This window comes from Triticum urartu, chromosome 4A (genome assembly GCF_056163025.1).
Source record: "Triticum urartu cultivar PI428250 chromosome 4A, HENAU_Tu73, whole genome shotgun sequence".
Taxonomy (NCBI): Eukaryota; Viridiplantae; Streptophyta; class Magnoliopsida; order Poales; family Poaceae; genus Triticum; species Triticum urartu.
In genome coordinates this window covers 228,719,603-228,735,019 of record NC_141876.1, presented here as the reverse complement: position 1 = coordinate 228,735,019, position 15,417 = coordinate 228,719,603, and positions in this window count along the sequence as shown.

The window sequence follows — 15,417 nt, the reverse complement described above, 5'->3', positions numbered from 1 at the left end:
ACCCTCGAAATCACTTCTATCTTTGCTTGCTAGTTGCTCGCTCTTTTGCTATGCCTATGCTGCGAAACCTACCACTTGCTTATCATGCCTCCCATATTGTTGAACCAAGCCTCTAACCCACCTTGTCCTAGCAAACCGTTGTGTGGCTATGTTACCGCTTTGGTCAGCCCCTCTTATAGCGTTGTTAGTTGCAGGTGAAGATTGAAGTTTGTTCCTTGTTGGAACATGGAGATGTTGTTCCTTGTTGGAACATGTTTACTTGTTGGGATATCACAATATCTCGTATTTAATTTAATGCATCTATATACTTGGTAAAGGGTGGAAGTCTCGGCCTTATGCCTGGTGTTTTGTTCCACTCTTGACGCCCTAGTTTCCGTCATATCGGTGTTATGTTCCCGGATTTTGCGTTCCTTACGCGGTTGGGTTATAATGGGAACCCCTTGACAGTTCGCTTTGGATAAAACTCCTCCAGCAAGGCCCAACCTTGGTTTTACCATTCGCCACCTAGCCTTTTGTTTTCCCTTGGGAGTCGCGCTCTCGAGGGTCATCATTATTTTAACCCCCCCGGGCCAGTGCTCCTCTGAGTGTTGGTCCACCTTGTCAGCCGCCGGTGGCCACCAGGGGAAACTCTGGGCTGGCCTACCGGAAGTTTGGACAATCCGGTGTGCCCTGAGAACGAGATATGTGCAGCTCCTATTAGGATTTGTTGGCACATTCGGGTGGCTTTGCTGGTCTTGTTTTACCATTGTCGAAATGTCTTGTAACCGGGATTCCGAGTCTGATCGGGTCTTCCCGCTAGAAGGAATATCCTTCGTTGACCGTGAGAGCTTGTGATGGGCTAAGTTGGGACACCCCTGCAGGGTTTTGAACTTTCGAAAGCCGTGCCTGCGGTTATGGGCAGATGGGAATTTGTTAATGTCCGGTTTTAGAAAACCTGAAGTTGACCTTAATTAAAATGCATCAACCGTGTGTGTAACCGTGATGGTCTCTTCTCGGCGGGGTCCGGGAAGTGAACACGGTGTTGGAGTTATGCTTGACGTAGGTTGTTTTAGGATCACTTCTTCATCATAGTTCATCAACCGTGCTTTGCCTTCTCTTCTCGCTCTCATTTGCGTATGTTAGCCACCATATATGCTAGTCGCTTGCTGCAGCTCCACCTCATACCTTTACCTTTCCCATGAGCTTAAATAGTCTTGATCGCAAGGGTGTGAGATTGCTGAGTCCCCGTGACTCACAGATACTTCCACAACCAGTTTACAGGTGCCGATGTTCCCGAGCAGGTGACGCAACCGAGATCAAGGAGGAGCTCGATGTAGATCTTGTCCGTTGTGTTGCTTCGTTCTAGTTGATCAGTAGTGGAGCCCAGCTGGGGTCGATCGGGGATCTGTGTAGCATTTGGGGTAGTCTTATTTTATTTTGGTTCCGTAGTCGGATCTTTTATAGGTAAGGCAAGGTAAATATGTGGAGCTGCAGCAAGCGACTAGCAAAAATGGTGGCTATCCTGTTCGCAAAAGAGAGCGAGAAGAGGAGGCAAAGCGCGAGTGAGAAACTAGAGGGCAACCTGCGCAAACATTACTCCAACACCGTGTCCACTTCCCGGACTCCGCCGAAAAGAGGCCATCACGGTAACACACTCAGTTGATTCATTTTAATTAAGTTAAGGTTCAAGTTATTTACAACCGGACATTAACAAATTCCCATCTGCCCATAACCGCGGGCACCACTTTCGAAAGTTCAAATCCCTGCAGGGGAGTCCCAACTTAGCCCATGACAAGCTCTCACGGTCAACGAAGGAATAGACCTCCTCCCGAGTCGTTCCGATCAGACTCAGTATCTCGGTTGTTCAAGACACTTCGACAGGTTAAAACAAGACCAGCAACACCGCCCGAATGTGCCGACAAATCCCGATAGGAGCTGCACATATCTCTTTCTCAGGGCACACTCAGATTGTCCTAGGTACGGGTAGGCCAGCCCAGAGTTGCCCCTGGTGGCCACCGGCAGCTGACAGGTGGACCAACACTCAGAGGAGCACTGGCCCGGGGGGGGGGGGTTTAAAATAAGATGACCCTCGGGCTCCGGAAACCCAAGAGAAAAGAGGCTAGGTGGCAAATTGTAAAACAAAGGTTGGGCATTGCTGGAAAAGCTTTAATCAAGGCAAACTATCAAGGGGCTCCCATTATAACCCAACCACGTAAGGAACGCAAAATCTGGGAACATAACACCGATATGACGGAAACTAGGGCGGCAAGAGTGGAACAAAACACTAGGAGAGAGGCCGAGCCTTCCACCCTTTACCAAGTATATAGATGCATTAAGATAACAAGATAATATAATGATATCCCAACAAGTAAATAAATGTTCCAACAAGGAACGGTCTCCAATCTTCACCTGCAATTAGCAACGCTATAAGAGGGGCTGAGCAAAGCGGTAACATAGCCAATCAATGGTTTGCTAGGACATGGTGGGTTAGAGGTTTGACATGGCAATTTGGGAGGCTTGAAAGCAAGTGGTAGGCATCATAGCATTGGCATAGCAAAAGAGCGAGCATCTAGCAAAGCAAAGATAGTAGTGATTTCAAGGGTATGATCATCTTGCCTGCAAAGTTGTCAGAGTTGACTAGATCCTCGAAAGCAAACTCAACGGGCTCCTCATTAGCGAACTCGTCTCCCGGCTCTACCCAAACAAGACAAACAAGCAAATGGAACACAATCAACCATGTGCAAAGCTTAAACAATATGATGCAAGGATGGTATGCTATGCGGGATGCGATGCGGGATGCATATGCACGATTTGATAGGGAATGCAAGAATATGGCCTCAATTTGGGAATCCAAGTGTGCCACTGGAAAGATGAGATTAAATCGCTTGAAAACGATATAAAGAACGCCGGAATCGGAGTTACGGTTTGGAAATGGCAAGCGATTCAAATATGACCACGTTCTGCGATTTACAGCAAGTAGTCATCTAAATGCAATGAGATGAACATGCTACAGCATTCAAACATGAAAATAAAATACATGACAGAGATGCATTCATGATTCTTAACAAAAGTTTAGCACTGAGCTACGGCCAATTCATCCATTAACAGGTTCAAACAAGCATGGCAAAAATGCATATGGTAACACTTGTCTGGAATTTCAGATCAGGTAGCACACTTCAGAGCAACAAAACTATATGCTACAGGACCAGAACATGGCAAAGTAAAGCATGGCATGGAGCTACTCAAAGAGTTTAACAAAAGTCCCTTAGTGACCTTGAGCCAAAAGGGATCAGAAAATACAATTGCAAGCATGTGAACATGGCAAAAACATAATCAGTTCTCAGACTTAGTGAAAACTGGAGCATGCTGAAACATGGCAAGCTAAGCATACACCCATCAAGAATACACAAAATTCAAGCTAGACATGGCAAGAACAATAGAATAGCATGCACGGATCAACTACAACATCCTCGGCAAAATCGCTAACAAGTAGACAATCTGCCCAGATTCACGAAGTAGCGAAAGTAGAGCTCGATTGACTCAAGCTAGGGTGCTCCATAATTGCAAAAAAAGACATGGATGGATAGAGCACTACAATATTAACAAAACATCCTTACTGATCATCCTCAAAAGAGGCACGGATCACTAGGAAACAACATGAACATATGGCCATATGAGATAAACAGCTCAAGGACTTAGTGGAAATGCTAAGTCCCTGAAATCAGCATTACCAAGTGCCTCACTTTGCAAGCTTGTGCTAGTCACCACACACATCAAAAAAATACATGGGTTGCACCTCTGGAAAGATGGAAAAACCCTTAACAAAACATATGTAGAGCTCATGGGCATATCATGTACACAATAATCATGGCAAAAATGACAAATAGCTAAATGGAGCAGCAGATCTGACAATTATCTCAAGTAGCCCTCTTCTAACAGCATTTCGGACATCAAGATGAACTCAAATGAAAATGATGCAATGATATGAAATGATGTGCTCTCTGAGACGAACATTTTGATATGCTATATGCGTGAAACGGAGCTACGGATGCAAAGTTACGGCACGATGAACAAGGGCATATGAACTAGGGTTTCAGGACAAAAAGTCAACCGCGAGTTTAGATCTCAGATCTGGCATGCTTCCCGAGGTCGCCAGAACAGTGCACCGGAGCTTCGAGCTCGCCGGAGCTGCTGGACCTCGCCGGAGGAAGGAGCCGGCGAGGGGGAGGGACTTGGCGCGCGGTGGAGGAGGCCGGACGTCCCGCGCACGGCGAGGCGGCGGCGGGCTCGGGCGCCGGACTTGGAGCGGCGCCGGTGGAGGAGTTCGCCGGCGCGGGCGACGCGGCGGCAACGAGGCAGGCCGGCGCGGGCGGCGGGGCGCGGGGAAGAAGCCGGCGGCGGGGCGCAGCGCCTCTGGCCCAGGCGGGAGCGGCGGAGGGCTGGCTTCGGGCCGGGACGGGCCGACGGCGGGAGGAGGCTGGCATGGCACGTGGCGCTGCGTGGTTGGCGGCGGCGGATCGGGCGGACGTGTCCGGCCCGATTCGGACACGTCCGGCGGCGAGGGGATCTTTTTTTAGGGTTTAGAGAGAGGGGATCCGAGATTTGGAATGGGGGAGGTATATATAGGCATAGAGGCAGCTAGGAGTGTCCAAATGAGGTGCGGTTTTCGGCCACGCGATCGTGATCGAACGCTCTAGATGATGGAGAGGGTTTTGGTGGGTTTTGGGCCAACTTGGAGGGGTGTTGGGCTGCAACACACACGAGGCCTTTTTGGTCCCTCGGTTAACCGTTGGAGTATCAAACGAAGTCCAAATGATACGAAACTTGACAGACGGTCTACCGGTAGTAAACCAAGGCCGCTTGGCAAGTCTCGGTCCAATCCGGAAATGTTTAATCCCCACACACGAAAGAAAGGTAGAAATGACCACCGGAGGAGAACAAAGCGCCGGAATGCAAAACGGACAACGGGGACAAAGCTCGAATGCATGAGATGAACACGTATGCAAATGCAATGCACATGATGACATGATATGAGATGCATGGCAACGACAACAACACACGGAGACAAAAACCCGAACTCGAGAAAATAAAATAACTTAAGGCCGGAAACGGCAAGAGTTGAATTACATATTGGGTAAATCATATCCGGGGTGTTACACATAACTAGGAATAGACCAATATATCTTGGGGCCAATTTTCCACAAGCCTGAAATATCTTGACTCCCTTCATAGGTGTGACTCAGAGGTATACATGTTCTCCAGGTTCAAAACTGTCCGGACGGTGCTTTGCATCATAATAACTCTTCTGTCGGGACTTAGCCAACGACAATCTATCGCGCATCTCCATGACTTGCTTTTCAGCTTCCATCATGACATCAATTCTGAAAATATGGCTATTTCCAGTTTGAGACCAGTTTAGCGGAGTGGGGCACTTACTGCCATATAGAGCTTCATATGGCGACATCTTCAGGCTGGTTTGGAAGCTATTGTTGCAAGAGAATATGGCGTATAGTAGACAATCTTCCCATTTGGGTCCTTGGGCCAGAGCACATGCTCGAAGCATATCTTCATGTATCTGATTTACTCGCTCAGTTTACCTGTCTGTCTGAGGATGATAGGATGTGCTGTATTTTAGCGCGGTCCCCAAATCTTGATGGAGACGTGGCCAGAAAGCTGAGGTAAAAAGTGACCCCCTATCGGAAGTGATAGGTCTTGGCACTCCATGCAAGCTGACTATTCTAGGCACATACAACTGTGCGAGCTGATTGGATCGGTAAGTGGTTCTGATGGGAATGAAATGGGGTACCTTGGTCAGTGTGTCCACCACGAGCCATACTGCATCATTGCCTTGGTGAGTCCTTGGTAGCCCTGTGATAAAATCCATGCAAACATCATCCCACTTCCATTGCGGAATGGGCAGAGGTTGGAGAAGTTCGGCTGGTTTCTGGTGTTCAGCCTTAACTTTGTTGCATACATCGCAACAAACAACAAAATAAGCGATGTCCTTCTTCATCCCATCCCACCAAAATATCTGCCAAAGGTCTTCATACATTTTGGTACTTCCGGGGTGAATGAAATACGAGGATTCATGCGCTTCTGTCAGGATCTTCTTTCTCAGATCTGCTTTCTCAGGTATACAAACCCTTCCTCATAACCTTAGTGTACCTTGCTGATCCTTAGAGAAATCCTGGGTTTGTCCTTCTAACATACGCCTGACATGTTTTTGTAGAACTGAGTCGTCTGTGTGGGCCCTGCAGATTTCATCCTCCAGAGTAGGGGTAACCTTCATCATATTAGTAAGACCAGTATCAACAATAACCAGATTGAGCTGAGTTATTTCTTTCTGAAGTTCTGGAGGCAAGGACTCCATCATGGCATTCAGACTGGCGGGCTTGCGGCTAAGGGCGTCGGCTACCATGTTGGCCTTACCCAGATGATAATTAATCCCAAGGTCATAATCCTTGACTAATGCGAGCCATCTTTGCTATCGGAGATTTAAGTCCGGCTAAGTGAATATATACTTGAGACTTTTGTGGTCGGTATATATTTGACACCTTTTTCAAATGAGGTAGTATCTCTAACTTTTTTAAAGCATGAACAACCGTGGCCAACTCCAAATCATGAGTAGGATAGTTCCCTTCGTGGGGTCATAGCTGGCGAGATGCGTATGCTACAACCTTGCCATCTTGCATGAGTACACATCCAAGACCTCACCTGGAGGCGTCATAGTACACATCAAAGTTGTGGTAGATGTCCGGAAGAGTCAAAAATGGTGTTGTTGTCAGTCTGGTCTTCAGCTCATTGAATCTTTTCTCGCAGTCTTCAGTCCATTCGAATTTCTTATCTTTCTTGAGGAGCTCTGCCATTGGCTTGGCAATCTTAGATAAACCTTCAATGAAATAGTGGTAGTACCCGGCTAATCCAAGGAAACTTCGGATCTCGGATACTGTCGTGGGTGCCGTCCAATCAAGCGCATCCTTTACCTTACTTGGATCCATGCCCTAGGAACCCAACTTGCTTGAGCCAAAACTCGCATTTAATGAACTTTGCATATAGCTGATGGTCACGGAGTCATTGTAAGACATCTCTAAGGTGTTCCTTATGCTCTTCTTCACCTTTTGAGTATATTGAAATGTCATCGATGAAGACCACCACAAATTTATCCAGGAAATCCATGAATACTTTGTTCATCATATGCATGAAGAAAGCAGGGGCATTGGTGAGACCGAAAGACATAACTGTATATTCATAAAGACCGTATCGGGTAGTGAACGCGATCTTAGGAATATCTTCCTTCTTGATCTTGAGATGGTGGTATCCGGTCCTCAAATCAATCTTGGAGAATACTTTCGCCCCATTGTGTTGATCAAATAAATCATCAATCCTTGGTAGTGGATATTTTTTCTTGATAGTGACATCATTCAACTGACGATAATCCACACACATCCGAAGACTACCGTATTTCTTGTCCACAAATATTGCGGGTAATCCCCATGGTGAAGAGCTTGGACGGATATAACCTTTCTGGAGCATCTCATCAAGTTGTTTCTTTAATTCCACTAATTCTTATGAAGGCATTCGATAATACTTTTTGTATAACGGTGCAGCTCTGGGCACAAGATCAATTGCAAACTCAAGCTCATGGTCTGGCGGCATTCCTGGTAATTCCTAAGGGAATACATCTGGAAATTCACTGACCAAAGGAAATAATCCCAATTCTTCAGCTACAGCGGTGAAGACCATTTCTTTCTTGGGTATGCTTTTGCGGGCATAGAATTTTGTGGTTCAACCTTCCTGACTTGTCAAGGTGACTTCTCTGGTCGCACAGTTGATGCACACTTGACATTGGTGCAACCAGTTCATTCCCAAAATAATGTCCAACTTGGCAGACTCAATGACTATCAAGGAATTTGGGAAATGGACTCCTTTGATATCAATTTCGAAGTTATGGCAGACCAGATTGCTTCTGAGCACGGATCCCTAGGATTGTACTAGCATACTTTCTCCCAAAATCGAACAAGGAAATTTGTTTTGGGCAACAAAACTCCGTGAAATAAAAGAATGGGAAGCCCAGAGTCAAATAAAATTATTGCAGGTATGCTATTTACAGGAAATATACCAATGACGAGTTTCGGGTCCTCTTGGGCTTCGTCTGCGAAGAAGTGATGAACTTTCCCTTGGATGGTTCGCTGGACAGGGTACGGCCCCATATGGTTGACTTGCGGCCTGAATAGAGCATTCGACTTGCCGTTCTTGGGACACTATCTAGCAGAATGTCCGGTTTGTCCATAATTGAAACACAAGTTATTGCACTGGGCTGGTCACGACATTCTTGACTTGAGTAGTGGTCTTGTTAACATTCTGCTGCCAATTGGGTTTGTACTCCACCTGAGTCTGCTACCAAGTACGAGCCTTCTGCATTCACTGACCATCCTTCTTAGGCTCAAACTTACGCTTGTGATCATTATTGGCTGGTTTGTTGCCATGCACAAGCTTGTGCTCCCTGTCAGCAATGAGGCCCTTGTTTACTAGAGTTTGGAAATCCGGGAAATCAAACATACCGAGAGTGCATCTGGGGTGCTGGTTTAGTCCTCCAAGAAATCTGTCGACCTTTCTTTCTTTGATGGCCACATCATAGAGGGAATAATGGGCCAAATGATTGAACTTATGCAGATACTCAATAACAGACATGCTTCCTTTGGTGAGCGTGAAGAATTCCTATTTCTTGACCTTCAGAGTGCCAGCGGGAATATGATATTTGCTGAAATGGTCCTTTAATTTAGTCCAAGTGATTTCTTCATCTGCAGGCCACATGGCTTTAACATTATCCCACCATATACCGGTAGCTCCTTCGAGGGAATGTGTAGCGAATGGAGCCTTGTCATCTTCTTCAGTATGAGCAATTTCAAGCTTTTTTTCTCAATGGTACTTAACCAATCATTAGCTTCCAAATGATCACCAACTCGACTGAAACTAGGTGGCTTGGTTCTGTGAAAATCTGACAGCTTGGAGTGATGACCATTCTAGTTTCAATTCTGCCCAACCATACCTTGCACACTTTTCAACAATTCAACCAGATCATCATTCCTTCCTTCTTCAAACATGCGCATAATTTGTTCAGTGGAGGGCGGATATGTAGGTGGAGGAAGTGGTGGATTGTACGGCTCGGGGGAATGCCCTGCCTATCGTGCCGAGTGGCGAACAGGGACATCCTCACAAGCATGACTACTGCTGCCTCCCCGCGTCATCCTATTATTTTTTCCCCAATATAGAGCAACCGTGATGAGCAACATCCAAAATAGTAGGGAAAAGCCAGCGACAAATCTGGGAAAAAGAAGGAAAACGAAGCGAATAATAGAAAGGTTCCAACATAATTATACATAGACTCATACACAACAGATAAACATCATGACCAGTCCGACTACTTTCATACACAGAATGAAACATGATGACTCGTACGCCTACATCCGTACATCAACATGACAACTGCGGGTACTTGGACGCTCTAGTGCTCTGCTGGTCTTGTTGGGTCCTCTCTGGAAGTGGACCCGGATCCTGAACTGACGATGTTAACCGAGACCTCCGAGTTAAAGGTAACACGACGACGCTTCCTCGAGGGCTATCCATCAGGGGTAGGTGCGGGATGGGGCTGGAGCATAGGGGCTGTGGGGGTGGCGAGAAGAGAAGCCCGCTCAGCAAGGGCACTATGGGGAGTCACGGTCGAGGTGCCCGAGCTACTCGGAGGAGTAACCGGGGGAACGGGTGAGCTAGAACCGAGTGTAATATAAGGAGTAAATCCCATAGACGGGGGAGTGGCATAGGACCTAGTGGCTACTAAAGCAGTCGGAGCACGAGTCAGCTCTCAAGCCAACTCATTAATCAGAAGGTAACTAGCAGTGATATAGCGAGAAAGGTGGCTAGCAGCGCTATCGGCCGCCAGATCAATGATAAGAAAACGGATAAGACCATTGTCCTGCAAGGATGGATAGTAGTGGAAACCTGGGTGAGTCTGCATCTGGATCTCATTATAGCGCAGATCAACAAGGACCTCAAACGTAGCAAACTGGACAGCCTGAGTGGCGGTGGAGGTGAAACCACTCCTAGAGGTACGGGTGTAAGAGCCTAAGGCTGAACTGGCATGTAGAGTAACCACGCTGTGATACTCGTATACCGAGTCTGCTAGACGCTCCCGATACACCCGATACACTGGGTCATCACCGTGAGGATAGAGTCGGCGCCATACATTCCGAAGAAGGTGCGGCGACGTGTACGGTAGCAGCTCCAGCTGACACGGGCATGGCACTGGAGCCATCTACACTCACAACCATTAGTCGGTTGGAAATAAAAATAAATCAAGTACATGTAGTGTAGCAAACAAAGACAAACTCTACCATCACTTAATCTATAACCTAACTAACATCCGATTAATATGTCGGTAGTCTAGCGTGTCCTACAGTCAGCGCGGCTCTGATACCAAGCGTTGTGGCACCCCGGCTTAGAGCAACTGGTTTACCTTGCATTGCTACCCATAGATCACGTCTTCTGGCAACACACAACATCTTGGTACAGAAAACAACTGCTTTATTGATACTAGCAGAACATAGTTCCATGTTATAGCAAGTAGCGAGGCCAAGCGACAGACACGGTGCGGCTGAACAATATGTACATTATTTAGTGAACATGAAGGGGCCTCGATCACGGCAACTACGCGGCAGCGGAACAACGACGACGTGGGACTCCATATTAGAGGGACACCGATGTGGACATGGTCTAGACTCGTGCAACACTTCGATCCAATGATACTTTCCTGAAATTTGGCATGACAGGCCAGGTTAGTACATTGAATGTACTTGCAAGCTCACCACAAGCATAAACATAATGGCAAACAATATCATGATATTTAATCAAGTTAAATGCAATGCAGAATCATATTACTGATGCAGTGAAAACCACATTGTGCACCAAGTCCCTCAGACTTTCTTACCGAACGGTTTACCTTGTAACCAAACTGTGATCTTACTCGGACCACAACAGAAACCAACACTTAGGTCTCCACTTCCTCATAATTTCTCAACCATCATCTTTCAAACAGTGCCAAGTGATTATACTTAGTGTGCAAAATTAATTATAAATGTTGATCCATGGTGTGACCTACTCACGAGTTGTGTCTATAACCGAGGACGCGGCTATCGATAGATTGGATACAGTCTTCAGAGGTAGCGCACTGTACCCACACCACGGAATCCATGCCCTCGCACTCCCATTCGGGTGGACCAACGGCATTCCGACCAAACCCTCCCATTTCCATGACACTCTCCTGGCCACTCCGACTCACTCCCCACTGGGCTAAGACCTGGGTGGCCCCATGCCTACCAAAGGCTTCAATGGCCACCGTTGTGGCAAAACATAAATGGTCCCAAACGAGGACAAGGTACCAAAACAACAAACGGGCACACAAGGTTATGTTTGCTTACCAGGCCAGGGTACCACATGCCCATAACCTTGCCTCGTTGGAGTTAATGACCAGAGGCATGACAACGGACTGAATAAAGGCCTTCCAATGAAGGCAAATTTGGTTGCACTGGAAAAAACTCGATTCAGTGGCACCATGACCCGACCAACGTAATATTCAAGTTGAATTAACATCAGGTGTAAATTGAAATAAAAACAATGGGTGTCATGATATGCCATGAATATACAACCATAAAACATGCATTACATACCACTACGAGTAGACGAATCAACATCATTAAATCTTATACTAGCACTAGTCATCATTAAATCTTAGATATCATCACACTACTAGAATCTAGCATTTCAAGCAGAACCAGTAACTAGCAAAATTAATATTCATTTAAAAAAATTAAATGCATGAAATAACTCAAATTCAAGTTGAAAAATCATAAATAATGAAATGACACCATGTAAATGTTGGTGTGGCTTGCCTTAGTGCAGAGTAGGTTCACACGCCTCCTGGTGATCCTCAAGACAAGCTTCTCCCTCTGAAAACATTTAAAAACAGAGAAAGAAAATGTCAAGAATAACTTTGAGAATCACCAGAAAATCTAGACAACAGAGAAAATCTCATTTTGGGTGTGCTACTAGATCTTTTCAGTAAGAACACAATGCAAAAAGAGTCAACTCATTTGGACTTGTGGTTAAAAAGTTGTGGCCATTTGAAGTTTGTGTAGAATTTGGAATTTAAATAAAATGACCAGGGGGGTGTGTCAGCGCCACGCCAGTGCATACCGCTTCAGCCGTGGGGCTGGGTGGCTGACAGTTGGCTACAACTGACAGGTTTAGGGCCAGGCGGAGAGAAACAGAGGCGGGGGGGGGGGGGGGGCGATGTGCCGGCGTTTCTCCGGGGAGGATAGGTTGGCGGCCAGATCCAGAGGGATAGAAAGAGAGAGGGGGTCGAGGCGCACTTGCCGTACCCGTAGTTTGGCTAGGGGTGTTCGGACGGGGTAGGAATTGGCCTCTCCATCGGCGGCAGGGGGCAGAGGTTGCCGGAGTTGGAGACGACGACGCCGTCGAGCTGCACTAGAGGCTCCAATGGGGTGGGACGACACCAGTGAACCACCAGCAAGTCGCCTAAGAAGTGGATCGAGCTCGGGAGGCACTGGAGTGAGGAGGAGAGGGCTACGAGGAATCGCCGGCAAGCTCGGGTTGGGGCGTCGGCCAGAGGCCTGCCCGGCCGGGCTGTGGCTTAACTATGAGCTTGTGGAGGTTGAGGGAGTGGGTCATGATGCTCGAGGAGGCTGTGGGTGGCTGTATTTATAGGCGAGCAAGGAGAGGGGATCGGACTCCGTCGGAGGGCTCCTGGACACGACGCCCGACGACGAACGACGTTAGCGAGAGGGGGAGAAGGTGACGCAGCTCACGCTGGCACTGTGGGAGGGCGGAAACGAGCACATGATCGCTTGGTCGTGCCGTTCCCGTGCTCGCTGCGGCGAGCTCCACCATCGGCAAGTTCTAGGGAGGAGTTAAGGGAGGCGGGATGATGATCGTGGCAAAGTTGGCATGGTGGGGCGGTCGGGGAAGTGAGCACGAGCACAACAGTGGCTCGATCACGTCGCAGAGCGCGTCGGCTGCAAGCCAGCACGCCTGGACGAACGCGGTCACTGCGTGAACTATGACATCAGGCCGCGCTAAGCTTAAACTTCATGTCTGGCGTGAGGTCCTTGGTGGTTTGAGTGCTTCCAACACTTTGAGTTGAACCCACGACCTCTGTGTGTGTGGTTTACTTCCTGGTAAGTTTTTGGACATTAACTTGTGAGGTTAACTGTGAGTGATCCAGTAAGAGTTGAGGGCTGAGCTTTGTGGTTTAGCAGTCTCGTAGGAAGGTAATGAAGTTCAAGAAAAATCAGCTTCATTGGATCAAGGAAAAGTATACTTGCTATGTAAAGTGCCTATTCTATCTAGAACATAAATGATTTTATGTAGAAAAAATATTACGAAAAGTGATGCAATATTTTTTCTCAGGGAGGTGCCGTAGGGTTCAAAGAATATTTGGGAATTTTTTTCAGGATTTTAGGAGCAATAAAAATGAGTGTGGCTTTGGAGCATATGTCTCTGAAGTTGATTTCAGAGAAGAAAATGAATATTTTTCTTTTAAGAAAAATATCCCTTGGGCCATTTTTGGGATTTTTCAGAGAAAGAAAGATGATTTAGGGATGGACGGGCAACTTGGGTGAAAATCAAAGACATGCCCAAGTGTTCAAGTCCATTTGAATTGATTCAAAACTCCAAATTCAAAGCAGAGGCAAAATGGAAGTCCGGAAAATGAGAGAAGGCAAAAACCAGGCTGTCACAAACATTATACACGAAGCCGCACCATCAAGTACTTCAAGGTTCAGTGGAGCAACCACACCGAGGAAGGAGCCACATAGGAGCGTGAACACTACCACAGATCCAAGTTTCTTTATTCCTTTCCGCGCCTAGTTTACGAATCTCGGGGACGAGATTCTCGTAAGGGTCATAGGTGTGTCACACCCCGATTTTCATGCCACAAGACTTAAGCTAATAAATCATGATAAAATGTGGTTTAACAAAAACTTTTGAGTGTTTTGGTCTTTCCTTTGATTTGTATTATTGTGATATTTTCAAGTGCTCTAAAAGTCACATTGTAAGTTCCACCCCCATACTTGCTCATCTTGCTCCAAAACCTTGCCCAATAATCATGCCATGTGTATAGGACATAAAAATATTTTCTTGCCAAAATAATTTGTCCAAAAAGTATTGTCTAAATTATATTTTCCAAAACCCCCACGAATTGAGACTTGAACTACAAGTACTTAATTTAGGGTGTGAAAAATCTTTAAAAATTTATATTTGTCTATTAGCTATAGGACTCCCAGAAATCTTTTATAAATTATTTTGCTATTTTATTTAAAGGCTTTTTTCTTAAGGCCGGAAATGGTCTTTAATAGGTTAAATTATTTTAATGTTTCAAAAAATTTGAGAAAAATTAGGGAAACTCAGTGGACATATATTGTCCATATATATGAGTTTCAACACATGGTTATGACCAAAATATTGGTGTTGGTGCAACAACCCCAGGGTCTGTTGCCCAGACTGTGCACAAGTAGGGCAACAACATTGGAGCACCAGCCCAGATCAGAATGCAAGAACCATAGAGATTCGAAGGACGAACAAGCAGAACAGAGGGACAAAGATCGAACCAGAGAAGCAGGATATCATCAAGAGAAAACCCTCCCTTGCCGGGTAGGCCAGCCTAGCAAGGGGCGAGGCCACATCTAGAAACAGACAACCAAAGCACCCCGGCAGGGCCTGCCACGGCTCACGGAAGCAAAACCACCTCCCCAACCACTCTACCACGACCCACGTCGTTGATCAATGCAGTGTCAAGCCGCAAAGTGATAAAGTGGCAACCATTCGCCACATGGCAGCCACTTTCTACAAGATAAACCCTCAGACAACACCCGTCCTACAATGTGTCAAGCGAGTAGGCGCGGAGCTTGCAAGATAGCCTGGCAAGCCTTGCCAGGCAACCAACGATGTGACATTGAGTGGCGCATTTAATGCACCCTGTCAGCCTGCAGAGTTAGGTATGATAGCACTGTTTGCTATCTTATCAGTGTGTAATGACTACTTTGCCACTGTAGTAACCCCTTGATCTATAAAAGGAGGCCCATGGCAACAGTAGAATGGGTTAGGAGATTGGATAACTCACACCCCCGTACACGCGTAGCCACTGCTGCATCGACACCTCCCTGCCAGGCAAGTGTACTACGTTCCGCTACCACCTTCCCACCATCAGTCCACCAAAGCAGGAGTAGGGTCTTACGCCTCGCGGCGGCCCAAACCTGGGTAAAATCACGTGTGTGATTTTCGCCGTGCTTCCCCACGCTCGTCTACTCTTTGCGCAAAGTGTCGCCCCCTGCCATGCTGCCCCTTATATCATGATAAATGTTTATT